Source organism: Bombus impatiens, unplaced genomic scaffold (assembly GCF_000188095.3).
Source record: "Bombus impatiens unplaced genomic scaffold, BIMP_2.2 scf_0969, whole genome shotgun sequence".
Classification (NCBI taxonomy): Eukaryota; Metazoa; Arthropoda; class Insecta; order Hymenoptera; family Apidae; genus Bombus; species Bombus impatiens.
The window spans coordinates 838,414-857,442 of record NT_177388.1 but is presented as its reverse complement, the minus strand read 5'-3'; the positions used below and the strand labels follow the sequence as shown (position 1 = coordinate 857,442).

Sequence of the window (19,029 nt, the reverse complement as noted above, 5' to 3'; positions counted from 1 at the left end):
ACGCAGAATGCAATATTCTTCATAATTTGTGTTCTAATTAGGACATGAAGTATCGCAATTTTTCTCCACACGTTTTGAATTTGCTCCGAGTAAGTATAATATGACTGCATAACTAACAAGTAGAAGAAACATTTTCGCAATAAATCACTGATGTTCAAGACTAATAGCATAGATTAGATGGATGACATTTATTCTTATAAATCTAATTTCCTGTAGCAATTCTGTCCTTGTTAAATACCACCCTATCTCTTAAAGCTTCACGATATTAATGTGACTAACTAAGTTTGCCAGATACAGTCATGACAGAGTACTTTCTTGCATAGTGATACACGTGTTTACAACTCGACATTATACACGGTTATCTGTTTCAAAGTAACACGCGTGCTTGCTCCTGGCGTGCCTATCTAATATCGTTGTCCATAACGTCGACAGTGCAATTATGGTACAATTGTAGGTACTGTGTAATACGCGCATTTCGATACCAGCCATGCTCCTATTAACTCTTCGCGATTCATTTTAACTCTTCTCCGCTAAATGCGTTACGAGTTAATCGAAGCGGATACTCCAATGAATCTAACTTTAAATTTAGGATAAGCGTTAAACATTGAATGGTTTCACGTCTAATGTAATTTGTTAAGATGTGGAACATTTGTTCAAAAGCAGAAGAAAATGAAATAATATCACTTGCAGTATACTGAAATTCATTTACACTCCAAAGAACAAATACGAAACTAGATATACGCGTTACGTTCAAGAAAATCATGGCAGTATATTCAGTTACATTTCTAATAAAATAAGTTAAAAGGAATAACGAACGCGTAAAAATTTAAATCCGACAACTTACTAGCAAACACTCTTTCCGTGAATTCCCAAACATATCACTAGATGACTTAGCAAGCGAACGAATGTAACAGGGCCAAAACGCCTGGAACGTTCGCTGCGCCCACCACGATACAATAAATCACTCTGGAAAGAAATCTCTGTTTGGCGAAATTCGGGTTCGCCGAGACAGCGGAAATAATGAATATGGCTATTGGTCAAAGAGATATCGAGCGAACGAAACTTTTGTTCGATGCCAACCGCGGTATTTCGATCTCACCAGAAGAGTAACATTTTAGAGTAAATTACATTCCGAAAGTGGAATATTAGTTTTCTATTTATCAAATTGTTGATTTCCTTAAGAGAATACAATTACAATATTTACAGCACCCAACGCATTTAATGTACTTTAATTTCTCTATGTTTTATGATAATTTATTGTCATTATGCTAAATGAAATGTCATACAACACTCGAAAAAAAATGACAGAAATTCTTAGATATAATCTTGTGCAGAATAAATTCCCATGCGTAAAAGTAAGTGTTTTTTAACCTCAGTGGTCCTTCGTTTACTCAACCGAATTTGTCTCCCAATATTAAATTATTAAGTCAATATAATGAGAAAATATATTTATATTTGAGAGATCTTTTGTCGAAAGTAAAAGAAAGTACAGATATAAGGTTCCTTGTGTTACTCATAAATAATAAAGTGACCAGCAAACTTTCTTATAGATATTGCAACGTATACATCGTTGTACATCTATCACAACATATCAAATTGATGCAATGAACAAATAACAATCAATTCATTCTCAAAAAAAAAAGAAAATTTTTTTACCCTGTTTCTATATATTTTCTTCTATGTTTCCACATAACGATATTTACAAATTTAATATGCAGGAAGAAGCGAGGCCCGAGGTCGAAGCAAAACCCGCGTAATAGACTCATTTACGCGTTTGCTATGAAAATAATCGATACGACAGAGAGTTGAAGAAACGTCAGCAGGTGCACGTGGGTGCATATGTCAAATGTCGAAACGTGTTAGAACGTTTCGTCGCTAGGTTCGGCGGTGCATATCGCGACGTGGCTGAACCGGACCGAATAGAGCCGAGCGCACGTGGACCCGTTCCAAAGTAAAGCCGGTTGGCATTCATCACGTTTGGATTATTCGCCTGGGATTTTCGTCTTTCGCCTCGTCTCCTCGCTAAATTTATGTGCCGGCGATCATTACGTACTCGTGCCCGTTTTATCGGCTAATTCTCCCGTCTCGCTTTCTACGCTCTATACCTATATTCGTGTTTGTCGTTATCCCCCGCAAGATCGTCGTCGTCGGCCTGTCGTAGGCGCCCGAGAGACCAGCTGCCACCAAAGTTCCGCAACTCTCTGCTTTGCTCTCGCAATTACGTGAACCGGCGCTAAAGCGTGCCAGTCTTACTGGCTCATTAAATAATACCACTGATTACACGGCAGCCTCTAACGATACGTTCGTGATTTATACCAATCTCGCGTACGCGTCTATAAATGATACCATAATTGGGTAGAAGTAAATATCGGATTGTTTAGAAAGTTCTAAAAAAAATGTTTTTTTAATTTAATAGTAATGCATTTTAATACAGGATAAATATATACTTCGCATCTTTGACTTTCTTTACCTATTGGATAACTTCACAAATTTTTCTCTGAAAAACTATTGAGATTTTCTAACGATAAATTCTTTTATAAAATTTCTTATTATAAAATAAATTTTGTAGAAACTAAACTAAATGATGGTGGAATTATATTGAACAGATGAGATTGCACGTTCTGTTCATCAATATGTCAAGTCTAGAACCGTTGGAAAGTGACGCAACTTTTATTTGTCGATACCATATTGGTTTTTTTAATCGAGGCATCTGTCTTCCAATTAGAGTACTTATTACAACAGGTATCTGTACAAGATCTAAAGAAATTCGTAATAAATATTCGTTTTCTACTGACCGAATAATCTATTACACAGTGCGATAAAACTTCATAGTATAACTTGTATAGAGTGACTCACATTATTTTTTATTTTCCTACAAACAACGAAGATATTTTGAATTCTAATCTTACATTTTTCTTTTCATGCTCTTTTATTTTGAATAAAATACGAAATAAGACGAAATATACGAGAGAAAAGTTAACTTTAATGACCATTTTTGTAGACGCGACAATAGTTATACTACGACAGGTTCTATTTTCTAATATCGCGAAAACACTCGTTCAGAACGTATAAAATACGAGGTAGATTTGCGCTTTGATTTGTGTGTCTTCTGCTTTCTCTGCTTTGCATCCAACCACAAGGCATGCAATAACTTCTCGATCGTAATGCATTTTATAGTGGAAACCGCAAATACATAGTGTGATCTGTACAAATAAAAATCAGAATATTTGCTTCATCTACTTTTTGTCGATTCACCTTGCACACTGATTGCATTTTGTTAGTGGTACAATTCATTCATTTGTTTAATCATAATACAAATTTTACAAAATACATATAAATTTTACGAACACGAGTATCATACTAGAATATTAAATTACAAAATCAACCCTGAAATGAATCGCGTTTCTGGTCGATATATGGGTTAACAACGAAGAGACGAATAGGTAGACATTAGTGAGTGCAAAAAATTCGAAATTTTAGTGAAAACTATATCTACAGAAAAACATGAATAGATCACGCGATCTATAACGGTTGCTCCGTTGACGAGGATCGTTCTTCCGCGTATGAAATAGATTCCGATCCATAGACGTCGAAAAATAGATCATTACGAACAATATCGGGTGATTGGCGAGCAACCTTGGAACAGGAAGCCAGGGGCTGTGGTGTCATAAAACGTCTTCGGTTACCATCGACCACAGAGCTCTGTTTATTCGTCTGATATCTGGTATCTGATATTAGTTAACCTGGCATCACTCGGCCAGATAAATAAATGTTAACGTCATGCAACCGTGGCACAGGTAACACGATCGTACGGGAGTACGGGAGCAAAAGGAACAATGTCTTTCACGGAAACGTCGGATACCTATGTCTGCATTGCAAAGTATCACAATTCTTTCCACTTTCCCTTCTAATTTATATAAAATAGCATTTAAATGCTCAAAAGAGAGCAAAAAATGATTGTGATTGGATTTTGGGAAATGTACAATGATTCGTAGGCAATTGAGTTTTTAGATGCCTGATGGTATTTAATTAACGTTACCTAAATTTTATTTAATGAAACGTCCTGTTGTAGACCTCTGAAAAAAGTTTGTGTTGATATTTACTGATTATATTCATTACATAATTAATTATCTAAAATTTCTTTAAAGTAATCTATACATATATGTATAAAACAGCGAGTACTAGGATGCAGTTCTGTCTAAAACAAAATACTTCACTCAAAAACAAAAGATGTAAATTTTCAGTCTATTCTGTATATGAAAATCTAGCGAGAAACAAAGGTTATTTTAACATTATCAATGTTAAAATCTTTGTGGAAACATGGCTGTAGGATTAATATCGATTTACGACCGTTATATAATGGAAATTTAATATTTGATGTGTGCATTTTCATTATTTTAGGTACATTATGGTGTGTGGTGCTTGCCAAAGAACATAAAATATCAATCACAACTTTTAAATTGCAAGAACAGCTTTCAAGAAATGTGTAGAATAAGTAAATTTAAGCATGAATCCACAACACCAGCTACAGATCCAATTCCTCGTGAAAAATCGGCTACAGAAGCAACGAAACAAACTCAAAAACAGGTAATTTAAAACTTGAATGTACTAATCTTATTATTTTGAGTAAATACTTTAGTTCTGTAAAGAATCATGTTTACAATATTGAATTTCTATCCACAAGACAATGTATAATTTGTAACTTCTTTTTTTAACTAAATTTCATTTTTTTTTTTTTTTTAAGGAAAGTTACAAATTAAATGACAATGCTTTGGTTCATAAAATTCATCCAAATGATCTCCCACTACGTAACGATGTACCAGAACGGGAGAAGTGTGCTGAACTGGATGATATATTGGCAAAATGGAATGTTTATAAACCAAAGAAATGATATTGTGTGAGACATCTTATATCGAGACGCTACAATCGAGTTAAATTTTATATCGACAATTTCTTAATTCAAAATTTCTACGAATGTAAAACACATAAATAACGTAAATTATGTAAATTGTAACAATTATAAGTATCAGATATTACAATTTGTGCAGATCTCATAATCAGAAAAATATTTAAAAATTCCCAGCAAGTACGTCAAGCTATGAGATCTATAGTAAAATATATATTTAATTATAAAAATAAGATTAGTTTATATATTGTAAATAATATAAGTGTTATCTACTTAAATAATCTGGCGTATACGCTTCATTAGCTACATACGTAAGTGTGAAATGAACGTCTATCCAATCTACCCCGACACAAACTTTTGATGAACCGCAAACGGCTCTCGTCACGGTGCTTTGCAAGTTGGCAAACAATACAGAAGATTCAACCTCAAACATTGTCAAAGCAAACATCGTCACGTAGTGATACCTAAACTTTATATTCATTAATCAAACTGAGAACTTGCACAGTTTATTCGACTATTTAAAAAATCAAAATAACCGAAAATATATATAAACAGAGAATTTGAATTCATATATATGTGTATATATATACACACGCACACACACATATATTATATTTTTATATTTATTAAGTATATTATTTTGATACTTAAAAATGCCTTCTTTTCCTCTTTAATTTTTAAGATATTCATTCTAAATGTACTTTTCTAATTTTGTGAATTCAATTTTGTTTAAGCAAGTGTCTAAAATCGAATTTCTTATAACTACTATTATCTTGGCCGTCTAATAATAATATTAATATAATAATAATAATAATAATAATATTTAAGTTTCAGCAGAGAAAAGAGAAGAAAGCTTTATGAATATTAATCAAAGTAAAAATTAGCAAGCTAATCGTATTCCCACGCGAAGGTGACAGAATTTGGTGAGAAGGGAAGATAGAGGATTACGTATATAAATAAACGTATAACTGCCAGAGATGAGAAGCCGTCGTCAGCCCAAAACAAAACATGACAAGTAAAATACACGGAGCCTTCTAGACAGCATCCATGACTCTTGTAGGAAGGCTAGATCGCATGGTAGGATTTACTATATCTGTATCTGGGTCAAATATAGCGCCTTCGTAAAATACCTGAATTAATTGTTTGTCCGAATACCAGACAAAAGGGATCCTTCATTCTCAGAAACAGTTTGGTCAATGAACCCTTCACGAAAGCCGAACTTAACCTCAATTTGATTTTATTTCACTTTGTATTCACGATTACCTGAATATATTAGTGAAAAATATTTATGGAACTCAATAAATTTTACTGATAATCGATGTCACTAGAGATTGCTAATTACATAGCTTAAAAAATTTGTTAATTTAAAATTTGACATCTGATTCTAACAATTATTTCAAAATAGGATTATTATAACTTTAATTTAAGTTGATTTCCTTCAAAAATTAATTTGTCTTATATACAAATGCCACATGCAAGATTATACGCATGCAATGAAATCAGTTTTTGGTATCACTCACCAATACCGTTGCATCGAAGAAACTGCCAAGCTTTCTTTATCCTGGTACGAAAGTAACTTCAAAGTCATAGAGGTGATAATGTAGCAGTCCTTGCCACCCATAATACGAGACTGAATTTAACTTTAGAGGCGCAGATATAACTCACTTTGAGTCATTAGTAAGTTTGCACGAATCTAGACAAAATACAAAAATTTGTAATTTATTATGATGCCTGATTTTGGAAAAATAGCAACTTTAATTATTCCCACCATTTGTTTTTTATAATAATCACGACATATTCTATAGCGAATATAAATGTGATGTTAGCATTTTCAAATCAAATATGCCGCTATTAAAACAAAATCCTATTTAATCAAATAAAATTAAAAATTACCATATCAAACGTTACTTCAGAAGAATTACACAGATCTTAGTGATATGAAATACGACACATAATTTACAGATATGGTATGGTACTACAAATATGGCGTATTAAAACCGTTAACAAATTGAACAAATTCTAATATCGGTATCTTGAATCATAAAATGAAGCCTAGCAATTGTTATGCATCAATATAAATTTCGTAAAATATTAGTCAGATTAATATTTCTCTCTGTATCGTAATTTATAAATATATTAAAACAAATATATTGAAGTATATTTTAATAATAATAATAAAAAGAGTATAACTTTTATTACCAGAAACATATTGTTTAACCTTTCTTATTCTGTTGCATTTAATCTTGAATTGTAAAAAAAAAATAATAAGCTCAAATTGAAATTGATTAAATGTCCAAAACCGAACACTATTTGGTGTAGTTTGTTACTAATTTCCACTACTGTAATTACCTTTATGTGATATTTGACACAATTTAACACCCCTTCGAGGTCAGAGCACGGACAGTCTGTTCCACATAGTGTCTCACAATATTTGAACTAATAACGAACATTTAGATTGATCATTATAGTGGCGGTTGCTAAGTAATGGTTTCAAATTTGTAAAATAGGAATGACATATCTCGGTTATAATTAATAATTTTTAAATACTTAATATTCAACAAACTCATTATTATTATCATATGCTCTCAACTCATTACTATTAGTATTATGACAAACAAGATATGTATTTTTAGTAAAAGGTTAATTTAGGTATTCTGCTTACTCTCATTCGACGAGTGTCTTATAACAAGATGCTATATACTATACATACATGCATATCAGAAATGACTTTGATCACCTAAATAGATTTTGTTAGAACAATTTTTTGTGTTGTGTGTTTATAAGCTCACAAGTTTAATCATCTTTATATACTAAATAAAAACACTTACTAAAAATCTGACGTTACGCAATTCGAATCACGAATGACACTTTGAAATATGGCCACTTGCCAAATTTCTATATTACGACAACGATACAGATCGAATTGCATTCTGAATTCTGTCCATCTATTGTTGATTACTAAACGACAGGTGCATTTCATAAAACAGAAATGACAAATATTTATACATATTACAAGTTGGATAGCTTAATGACTATGTTATTCTTATCACTTTAGATATTCCTTTGATGAAAAAATCCGGTTAACATTGCTTTTATCTTTCTTAATAGGTTAACTTAGAATTTAGCTGATACAATAAATACATATTCGAATTTATTCATACTCACTTAGAATCTATTATAACATAATCATAACTTCAAATACTATATTGTTAGAATAAAGAAATTCAATTACTTTTATGTCTAATTCGGATATTGTATAAGCTACTTCTTGAATTCAGTCGAACTACAGATCTACATCACTTGTAGCTCTAGCAGTAACAAATCATCTGTCGCAACGCTGATTGGCAGATTGTACAGAAAAATGCACAATAAACTTTACACTCTACGTTATGTAACTAGATCTACATAAGCATAAAATATTGGATTATTATTTTAATTTTTTTATAAGTTATTATGAATTCTACACTTATACAACTAACGAAATGTTGAATATTCATTTATTTGAGAAAACAAAAATAATAATAATTAATCTACCATTAATTGCAGTAGGAAAAAAGTGCGTAATCCGGAAAATTTGAATCCTTAACCTAACCAAAATTATTATGCTTATAAAAGGAAATTTTAATAGTTTTATCATTGTTATATAGTGTTTATATGAAATAGAAATATGAATATTGAGAAGTCAAAGTAAAATAATGTAAAATTTTGCAATCTATTAAATAATAAATATTCTAATAGTTGTAATTAGAAATTCTTTCTGTTATTAATTTGTAACATTTTATTATTATTCATTCTATACAAAGGACAATAAAAAGAATATAAATGATGTGTTAGCAAATAATAAAACTAATTGCTCGTATTATTCCCTCAAGTCTTGTTTTTCTCCTTTCATTTAAGTAATATGTTTCGTGTTACTTCGAACTGCACAAAGTTTTAATAGACAATCGTATAATCGCAAATTCCGCAAAATAGAACTACCATCTAAAGTATAATCAAATAATCGAGGTTCTACCAAATTACAAAGCCCTTAATGCTCCGCCCGTGATTTATGATGAACGTGGGTGCGTATAAAGGAACGAGCACGTGCAAATTCGATGCTTGTGCTTAACGGTAACGACGCGCCACGCGACGCGACCCGTACTGATCCGGTCTTTTGGAGCCATGAAAGCTCATGTTTGTGCCTGTTTGACAAGCGGTCAAGCCACTTTGTCACGTGTACGACGTGTTCACGTTAAATAATGCCGACCCAGGGTTACGCACCCGATCTCATTGATATTCCATTTATAAGAAGCGCGAGTAAATACCATCAATACTTGCGAGTAGGCGCCGTGCATTGGTCACTATCTATTTTCTATTCCTTTATAAATTCAGTCCATTACTTTGTTATAACCTATTTTTATACTTTGATAGCGGCATGGAATCAATTATTCCTATTGCGGACGTTGATAATACCTTCAGTGTATGTATTTTCTGTTCGAACATATCATAACAATTATGGAAAGACGGTTTAGTCTATAAAGTATCAAAAAATTTTAATTTCGAACAAGGATATTACCCGATATAATAACAAGTCGTAAACTAACAAACTAAAATAATTATTGCAGGAATCCTTTTCTCCAGTTATGCTTTTAGAAGAACTAGTTATTTTAAGTGACAACCGATGCTTTCTATATAGATAAGTTATCTGTGTTTTCATATGCAATTTCGTAAAATCATAAAATATGAATTTCCATTCTTACAATTTTTCTAAACCAACCGTATATAACTATATTATTTTATAATAATATTCTATGTTAAAATATATTTTATTATAAGAAAGAAACATATACTAAATCAGTTGATGTGTAACGGTGAAAATTACGATCGATGAATATTTTTTTACGGTCTAAAGGTAATATCCTGAATGCCACTCGATAGTACCAGTGTTTTTCTTTCTGGAGATATTTCGGTCAAAGGCAGTTCCTTTTTAAACTCTGAAGAGATACTCCACGAAGCGAATATGACACCCACCAAATTTACGTCCGTGAACTCTCGTGAACTTCTGAACTCGTTGTCTTATCTTTTCTTTGCGGACAATGACGAAGGAATGGCATCCATCGTTGTGCATGTCATTGCTCACCGGTTGTGTCTTGACTTTACGGGACTTTAGGACACACTCTTGTTTCTTTTTGCATTGCAAATTACTCAAACTGAAATTTAAACGCCCTCGCAATTGAAATAAAATCCAGGCACAGAATGGTGAGGTGCTTTTTTCTGTATGGGTTGAATTTCGCTTATTTTCTGATATAAACGATTGTCATTAATGTTATTATTCTATCATTTTACATATTTACTTTAGTTTTGTCAAAGAATCTCATAAATTTGAAACAAGAAAAAAAAATATACAACCATCATAGCAGAGCGTGGTTTCGATCCACGGACCTCTGGGTTATGGGCCCAGCACGCTTCCACTGCGCCACTCTGCTGTTGGATAAACACTTTTATAAATATATATAAATCGTTATAAAAATATAGGAATACAAAAAATGTAAGTAAATTTAAAAAATAAATACCATAATGTAAAATATATGAATTTATTCATATATAATATGCACAATTTATTTGAAAATATAAGTTTTATGTAAGTTTGAATTATACAGAATACTATTTTACATAATTACTAATACACAAAAATTTTTTCAACGAAGATAGGCAACGCGTCATCGTTATAAAAGTTATAATTACAAATGTCGTTTCAGATCTTCCATTTGCAGCTTTTGCCCTTTCGCGTTACTATATCACGAAGTTTAGACTCGTTTAAATTTAGTTACTTTGTTCGTATTATATAAAATTAAGATAAATTTGGAGAAGAATGTTTACGTGATGGGAAACAACTTTGTTAAGATGCTACCTGTATATACCCTGAGGCAAGTAATCTAAGCGGTGCAACATAGATTAACCACCTGGGCTGAAGTATGGAGATGCAACGGATGCAAATAAGTATCTTAGTTGATCCAGGTGTGCTCCCCTTTTAAGATCAGCAATCTTAAACTAGCCTCCACCTATATATGTAGTATCAACCGAGCCACGTGCTTCAACTGAAGCTTACCTTATTGCTAGTCCACACTAATACTCCGGTTCTTTCGAACATGCAATTAATTCTATATTGACGTTGTGCATTCAGTTTTTTGTAATTACAGACAACAGGTTTGAAGAAGCTATAAATTAGTTATTGTAATTCTTGTTAATTTAAAATATTTATTTAAATTGACATGAGATTACAAACTTTAATTATGCGAATTAATCATGATACACGCTGCGAATATACAATTGATTTTTTTCGAATAATCGAATAATGTTGTTTTCTTACGAAATGTCATTTATTTTGTACTATTTGACGAATTAAACGAGAGCAACAATTTTTTAATGAAAATGTAAGAACTGCTTTTAGTTTGCAATCCATTGAGCAAAATTAATATTCCGATAATCCATTGTCCTGTCAATAAGTGTTCCGATAATACTACTGATAATTTTACAAAAATATACTCAAAATATACTCTGAAAACAATTTATACTGTATAGAATACAACAAAATTTAACGAATAACTAAATTATCACCGGGTCCTTCATAAATTCTAAACTAGCAAACACCTATCCGCAGCATATTATCACCTTTGAATATTCCATTTTTTTCAGAACTGCAAACGATAGTGTTCTCAATATCCTCGCATATAACTAGCAAGAAAGAAAACACTATCCAATTTCTCTGGCTTTGCATGAGTCTGAAGCTTACACGTTGAGATAACTGTTGGTTCTGGCGAGCAGTAGCAGGCTTTCTATCGGTCGCGATAGGATCACGTTTTAATTTAATGTAACCCTGTCCAACCATAGCCTGTTATAATCGCGTTCCCAGTACACGGCTGCATCTCGCATAGACATGGACACGTTTCGATGCCGCGATCTTTTAAGCCTCCATAGAGCGTTGGACAAGTACATAAAGCGTAACAAAGTAAGACGCGCGTGCGTGGCGAGTCGGTGACTCCCCCAATGCAGTTCCTGGTGACATCTGACTAAGCGTTCTATTTCGACGCACCCTCGGAGGCCGTGTGAGTAATCCCCGGACCGCATATATCCGCGCAGGTGGAACTCGTTCGAGGATTCTACGAGTTTTGGATAGATGGCCGAAAAGTCATGTTCATGCGTGGCACACCCTATAATTATCGTCCCGATATTATTAACCACCTTCTGCCGTTCCCATTTTGGCGTTATCGTGCTACTAACTGGTACACGAAGCGATCAGGAATTGGGCAAAATATTCATGTCAGCAATTGTGACTTAATTCAGGTGAGCATATTAATTGATAATAAAGTCTATAGGGATGTACGATATTATTTATAATGTTTGATTACTTGGGGTGGTTGCAATCGATATTAATTTACTGTTAAGGTCGTCGTTTGATATTATGCACGGGAGGTGCGAACAGTGAACATTATAGCAATTGCGCTGGGAATTTAAATGACACTCTCAAAGTTTGATTGTTCCACTGGTCTCTTGGGATTTTCTCAGTCTGTCAAACATTTTGGATACAAACTCGGTAACACCGAATAATTTATCAGTACTTAATTGATAGTATCCATTAAGTGGATTTTTGATAATCTTGTAGGCTTATCAACATGTCGACAAGTATAGAAATAATGAAATTGAATTAGAAGAATTTAGTAAGTTAAATAGAAACATGTTTTAACAATTTTCGAGAAAAAATATATATCTTTGTCAATTTATTGAAAAATGGATGAGCTAAGAATTATACAAAAAAAGCTGATCTGTTACAAATTTGTTTCGATAATTTCTGCAATTATACAACAATTATTCACCAAGGTTTTGAATTGTTTTCCTGATTGAGAGTTGCATGCATTAATCATCAATCATTCTATAGAATACCGATTTGTACAAGGTCTAACCGGATCCACGAGTAGCTTCATATTTTGTGCAATTAATTTATCATTTCGTAAATCATGTAGGCGGTGATTTTTCGTGGTACGTCGTTAATATTATTCGTAAAGTATTACGACCGGAGACGCCAGGTGTCTGCGCCGGAATTGAAATCTAGTTTCCAACTGGAACAGAGGAAAACGTTAACAACATTATTTTCCCTCCCACAGAATCCCAGAATAAATGACAAGATATTAACGTTCATAACTCATTCTATGTTAGATCTTATGCATTTGGTTACAACATAATTTCTTTACCGTACCCTTAAATCATTCTACGAGAAATCTTCAAGTTGCTCCCCTTTCATTTTTTCGTTTCGTTTTTCTGTAACAAACATGAACTATATAGAGATATAAATCGTTTACATACATCGATGACAACTTTTTATAAATGTGTTAATTACAATAATATCATTTTTGGTAAAAGGTGAATACCTATTATACTTCATTCCTTCCTGCTTACATCACGTACGTTATTCAACTATTAATATTTAATTTCGTAACCACACTCTGCCAATGTTTAATAAACATCTCTTAATAACGATATCCGTGATCTGACGGTGGAGAGCGTTTAATCAAGATCGCGGCGTTATCCAAACAAGCATATCTGTACCCATTCCATTCCAGTCCATCTTCGTAATGCAAGCACAATGCTCGATTACTCAAATGCACACTCTGCGCGACCTTGCTCGCCATTATGCGCGCGTACGAACATTTGTATTATCCCGAAAAAAATCGGACCCTTGACTGGTCGGGTGTTATCTCGCTCCGTGGAGCATTAAATCAAAGTGCATACTCTTGTATGGGTGCAACGCAGAATACGAAGCTGTAGCTTGGGTGTGATTCGACGGTGCACTTAACAAGTCGCCCACGTGGCTCGCATCGATCCTGGCCACTCTTTGCATTCGTGTGCTCGGATGCTCTTCTCGTACGTCCGCCTGTATGTGTTTGCGTTTGTGTGAGTGCGCGGGCACGCGAAATGGAGTGCATTTAGAAGAGCGGTACACTGCGTCACGTCACTCCTTTAATGCAAATTCGAGCCGTGGCTGTAACAGAAAAAGGAATCCACGCGTGATACCAAACGCGGACAAACGTCGATGCACGTAAATGGTCACCGCGGAAAATTCTGAAACACACTCTACTATTCGCTGCACATTGAAGGATGTGGTAGCAACCTCGCAAAAGGGATTCCCCTTTACGCGCACGCAGACCTTGCACGACGAAGAAAGTTCCTTGAAACAAATTAACATTCCGTTTCCACCAGTTTTTGCTGAATGCTTGATCATACTTTTAGGTGGAGGGAAAATGGTTCTCAGGTTCGATTGTTTCTCTGATGGAAAATACCGTTCTGAGAAGATTCGTTGATTTAGACGAATGGAATACCATTGCATACGTAAGATGCAATTACGATACCAGTTCCAATCAGCCGCTTATTAATCGTCGTGGGTAAGATCGTACAATTTTGTACGTGTGCAATTTAGGTAATCGTAGGTACTCGGCATTATGGCATGGTAATGCATGCGGTTACATAATGTAGTACGATATTATTTCTTACATTTTGGTGTTACGCGTGTGCACACCGTCACGTGTGCGAAACTTATTTGCAATTGGAGCATTTACATATACGAGAATACAGATTAAATCGATTTCATTTAAGTTCCTGTAAAGGTTATTACAGTGTAACACATTACTTTTCGTTAGCCTACTTTATCATGCTTTAGTTTGGTAAAAAAGAAAATGTACGGAAGTAATGCGCAAGGCCACTTTTCAATTTTTTCGCACACCATGCTGGTACTCATCGTTAATTTCTCAAATATGCGCGAGTATTAACGATTCAAGCAGGTTACGCAGCGCACTTGGTTTTTTGGATCGCGTTACTCTGAAAGGGTGTAAAAAGTAGCGGCTCGATTAAAACGGTAGGTGGAACGGTCAACCTGTCAAGCGTGTATGTTTTTCCTTGCTTTTCGTGGAAAATACTTGGCGTAAGGCGTAAAAACTGTTTGCATGGCAAGAATTCGCTCTATAGTATCAATTAGCAAAACTAAAGTGTTGAGGGCTTCGAATAGTTAAAACAGTAAAAATATTATATGTATATCGAAAACGTAATTCTATGTATTGTAACATCTTTCCTTCCATCTGCTACAGTAACAGAATATGAAATAATCACTAAAAATATAATTACTCATTTAATTTTATAACCTTCACCTGAAACGTTCATTGAACCAAAAAATGCCACACGTACTGTAACGATAATGACATCATAAGTTCTCCAACGAAAGTGTTTGTTAACGACTTAATAACACAATGCTGATAGGAATTCGAGTATAAAATATTGCATCGCAGAAATTAGAACAGACGATCGGCACGGACGTTCACGCACTGTTATTCAACGTCGATTCTTGGAAGCGTGACGAATTGTTACATCACAAGATTCTCACCGAAAGGGAGTAACTGTCGGAGGGGGCCGGTAAGAAACTGCGAATATGCAAATTTCGTGACACTTAACGAGATGCAGGAATGTGTTCGCCGGATCGCTTTCATCGACAATGCGACGGGAATCGAGAATAAGCGAAGCTCGTCGTGTTATGAGATCACTTTCGTTGGACTTTCTTCACGGTCGAGACAATTTTTTACTGTTTATCCGCAAGGCGTACGTTTGTACGAGGCACGTATTCGAATCGGTCGGGTCTAAACGTGAGACGATATTCTTTTCTCGATAGAAAGTCTGAATCCAAAATCACGGCAGGATGAATTACGATGCCACGTGCGTAAACCTTGTCGACCGAGCGACGAGAATCGAGGGGACGATTGCCATTTATCGAACTGCCGGTTCGTTAGTCCCTTTTCTGAGATCAGAATGCACGAGAGGAAACGCGTGATTCGTTTAGAATGACAAATGAATTCGGTATCGAACGATGCGCAAATGCGTAGCACGGCTTTCAGCGAGCGACGTGATTTTAAACGCGCCGCCGTTTTCTTGCTTCCGTTAACACTAGCCAGATTGGGAAACGGGAAATTAATTCGCGCCTTCGGCAATTATAAAGGACCGTTCGATTACTGTCCTCGCCGCTGCCGTGCCGGTTTTTTTACAACGATTGCAAAATTACACCTTTCTTTCAAGATAACGGTTTCATGACCGGGCCTGTGTGTGCGTTGCTTCTATTAAACTTAATGAGTATCTAGCCATAAATAGTGACTTAACGCTAACGTGATTACGCTTGTGTTCTTAATAACAGGAATTCTATTGACGAAGAAGGTGAGTACGATGGAAACGGTCTCTTTGCGATTCCTGTCTTGCAGGATAATCAAGCCGTGCGTGTATACGTGTTGAAATAATACAGATGTTGAATCAGAACGGTGAATGTGATGAAATTGTAGGACGTGAATAAAGATCGAGAAAGTGATCAAATTTAGCCGGGAGACCGCAAAGTTCGTTCAAAAATTTCTCCTCGTGGAATCCAGCAGGGAAAGTATAAAATATAGTTATAAGCATAACAGAATATAACAAAGAAAAGAAACGAGCAGATTCGTGTTCTGGTTCTTTTATTTTTTCACAAAAAAAGGTTTAAGAATACCTTGCATCGATCTTGTATCGTTAATAATTATATTCCCTGCGGCAAGTCATAAAAATCACTAGACACTTAGAACAGGATCGTGTTTAAATTCGCGAAAGTCGTACTGCGACGAACCTTATTCCTTCGCGCAGTGATTCTTGGAAGTACGTTTTTGAGAGGCGGGTGATTGTTTCTCGTGACATCGTAGGCGAGGAAAATATAAAATATTATACCTTACTTATCCATGATTTTCTTAGAAATCGATTTATAAAACAAGTGTTCTTCATTTTTTCCTCAATACGAGTTGTATGTTTCAAATATATAAATTAATAATTAAAACAATGACAATAATTCATATCTTACAGTTCCTCCGCAGAATAACTAAACACAACTACTACAACTATTTTCAATTCCATCGCCATAGGGGATGCTGGAATAAGGAAGCAATTCCAAATCAACAAAAATCAACTAAAAATCGATCAAAATCAAATCACATTTTCGAACGTGTTGTAGATTGAACGTGTTGTATTATAACTTACGATTCTAAACCTTTGTACCTTTGTATATGAAACCTGCGCCTTTCTTTTCTTTGATAAATATAATTTAAAAAGCTGCCTCCTTATTCCCGTAAATCCTTCAATTTTCGGAAATCCAAGATACATAGCCCCTCGACAACGATTCAAAGTCCATGCAAGATGGCCACGATCTTTTTGTCAGGTCAGGACGTTAAGGCCCTATTTTACGTGGAGTGGTTACATTCCCCTTGCAATTAAAGCAATTAGTGTGGTCGTGCGCAAGAAAGGATTGAAAAATCCTAGTAGGTACACGACGCTCAACATTCTCGTTTCTTCCTGTCGTTCCAGGGCCGCTATATGCTCCAAGAAGCTTCTCCCCCGTGATGCTCGGTCAAAGTAAAGAGAGAAGGAAAGGACGTCCGTGTCCTTTATTTTCAGTTGCCAAGGAGAAGATTCTGAGGCGTACGTATCGCGTGCCTTGGGGAAGGACGAGCTTCGAGTGAAACAAAGGGTCCAGATGGTCGGGGGCCCACCATCTTCCTGGTTGTAATTTAAAGCGAGAGCCCACAGGCACCGACTTAGCCTTTCCTCCGGGATAATTTCGACCCTCCTTGACTATGCGCGCATATATACATCTGGCTCGCCTTTCACCCTGGTCTTCCTTTCTCGAAACATCTCTCTGCATTCTACATACGCGCATGTGTAACGCATACACGTGACTTTTGATATTTTCGACGTTCCTGATTGTTTGCAGAGACACACGAGCACCCGACCATACACCGGATAAAACATAGCTGGTATATTTTCATTTACATCCTATAGCACGAAAGAAGTTACGAGCATTTCTCCTTTAACGGATATTCCTGGAAACGGGATGCTTGTATTTCAATGACAGCTTGGAAAATGAAGGTGAAGAAACTCTTTGATGTGTCGTTTTTACTTTTTCTAACGTTTCGATTTGATGTAAACGTTACATCTTTCGTGTCGAGGATATTTCATTTTTAGAATACAAATCAGGCGGTTTCCTTTACACGAACGAAGTATATGAAACGAAACGAGATATATTATAACATGAAAATACGATGGAAGTACCCGTCGTAAATCCCGTTGATGAGAGCTTGCTTTGTAAATTGGTACGATAAAACTTTTCATCGACTCTTTGCCAGACATCGATAGCGGTATGGTTATGGTTCCTTTGAATGAGTAACTTCGCGATGTAAATTCATGCAGAACGAAACTGTAATCTTTGAAAATGGCGTTAAATCCTTTATGACCGACGGTATACTGAAAATTTTACACGAATACGAATAACGGCGAAATTTGATGATGCCCGATAGTATCGGTTTCGTGACTCGCGAAACGTTCGAATATAAAGTAGCGTCGAATGATCGTGGCCAACAAAGCCTCGAAAGAACCGCGCGAAGGTGGATTATCCGTCCTCTCTTGCCGGGATAATGATCTGTAGCGGCGTGGTAGTATGTGCTGAATATATATTAATGCTCGTTCTTTTTTCGCTCGTGTAGATAATAGTGGGTTTCGCCGACCTGTGTTGGGAGGGCGAGAAACACAAGCAGAGGGGAAGAAGAACGAGGCGGAAAAAAGCGGAAAAGAAAAACAAAAGTTACATCGTTCGGAACACGGGAGCTCTATGTCGACCTAAACGATGGTGCTCCGACCACGGAAAAATTTTTAATTGCTTCGTGGCAAGAGAAATTATAGGCGGTAAGCCGACGGGTGCAACAACGATCCCCTTTCGGCTGTTATCTGGAATATGTCTAGGAGGACTATCTTTATCGGGTCGCATGTTTACCAGGCCACAAAATATCCACCTGTTAGACAAACACAACCAGATAACCTGATTCCATGCATTCTTGGTGCGGTCTTTTCGTCTGGTTTACATTGGCGTGTAGATCCGTCACGATATCGAGATACAGAGTACACTGGAGGCGCATTAAAATCTCTTTTCGTAATTTTACTTGAAACCTTGGGCATTCGCGCACTAGCCAAGTAATTGCAACATCGTATCCTTCCACTTCTTCGGTTTTGATTTGATGAGAGATTGAGTTAGGTAGCGATGGGCGAAC

General features: G+C 35.4%; 1 non-coding gene across 1 annotated transcript; it reads right to left on the bottom strand.

Moving 5' to 3' along the window:
* Nucleotides 1–10,299: 10,299 nt before the first annotated feature.
* On the bottom strand, nucleotides 10,300–10,371 carry TRNAM-CAU. The gene has a single exon. It is a non-coding gene; the product is annotated as a tRNA-Met (tRNA).
* Between the last annotated feature and the right edge of the window lie 8,658 nt (nucleotides 10,372–19,029).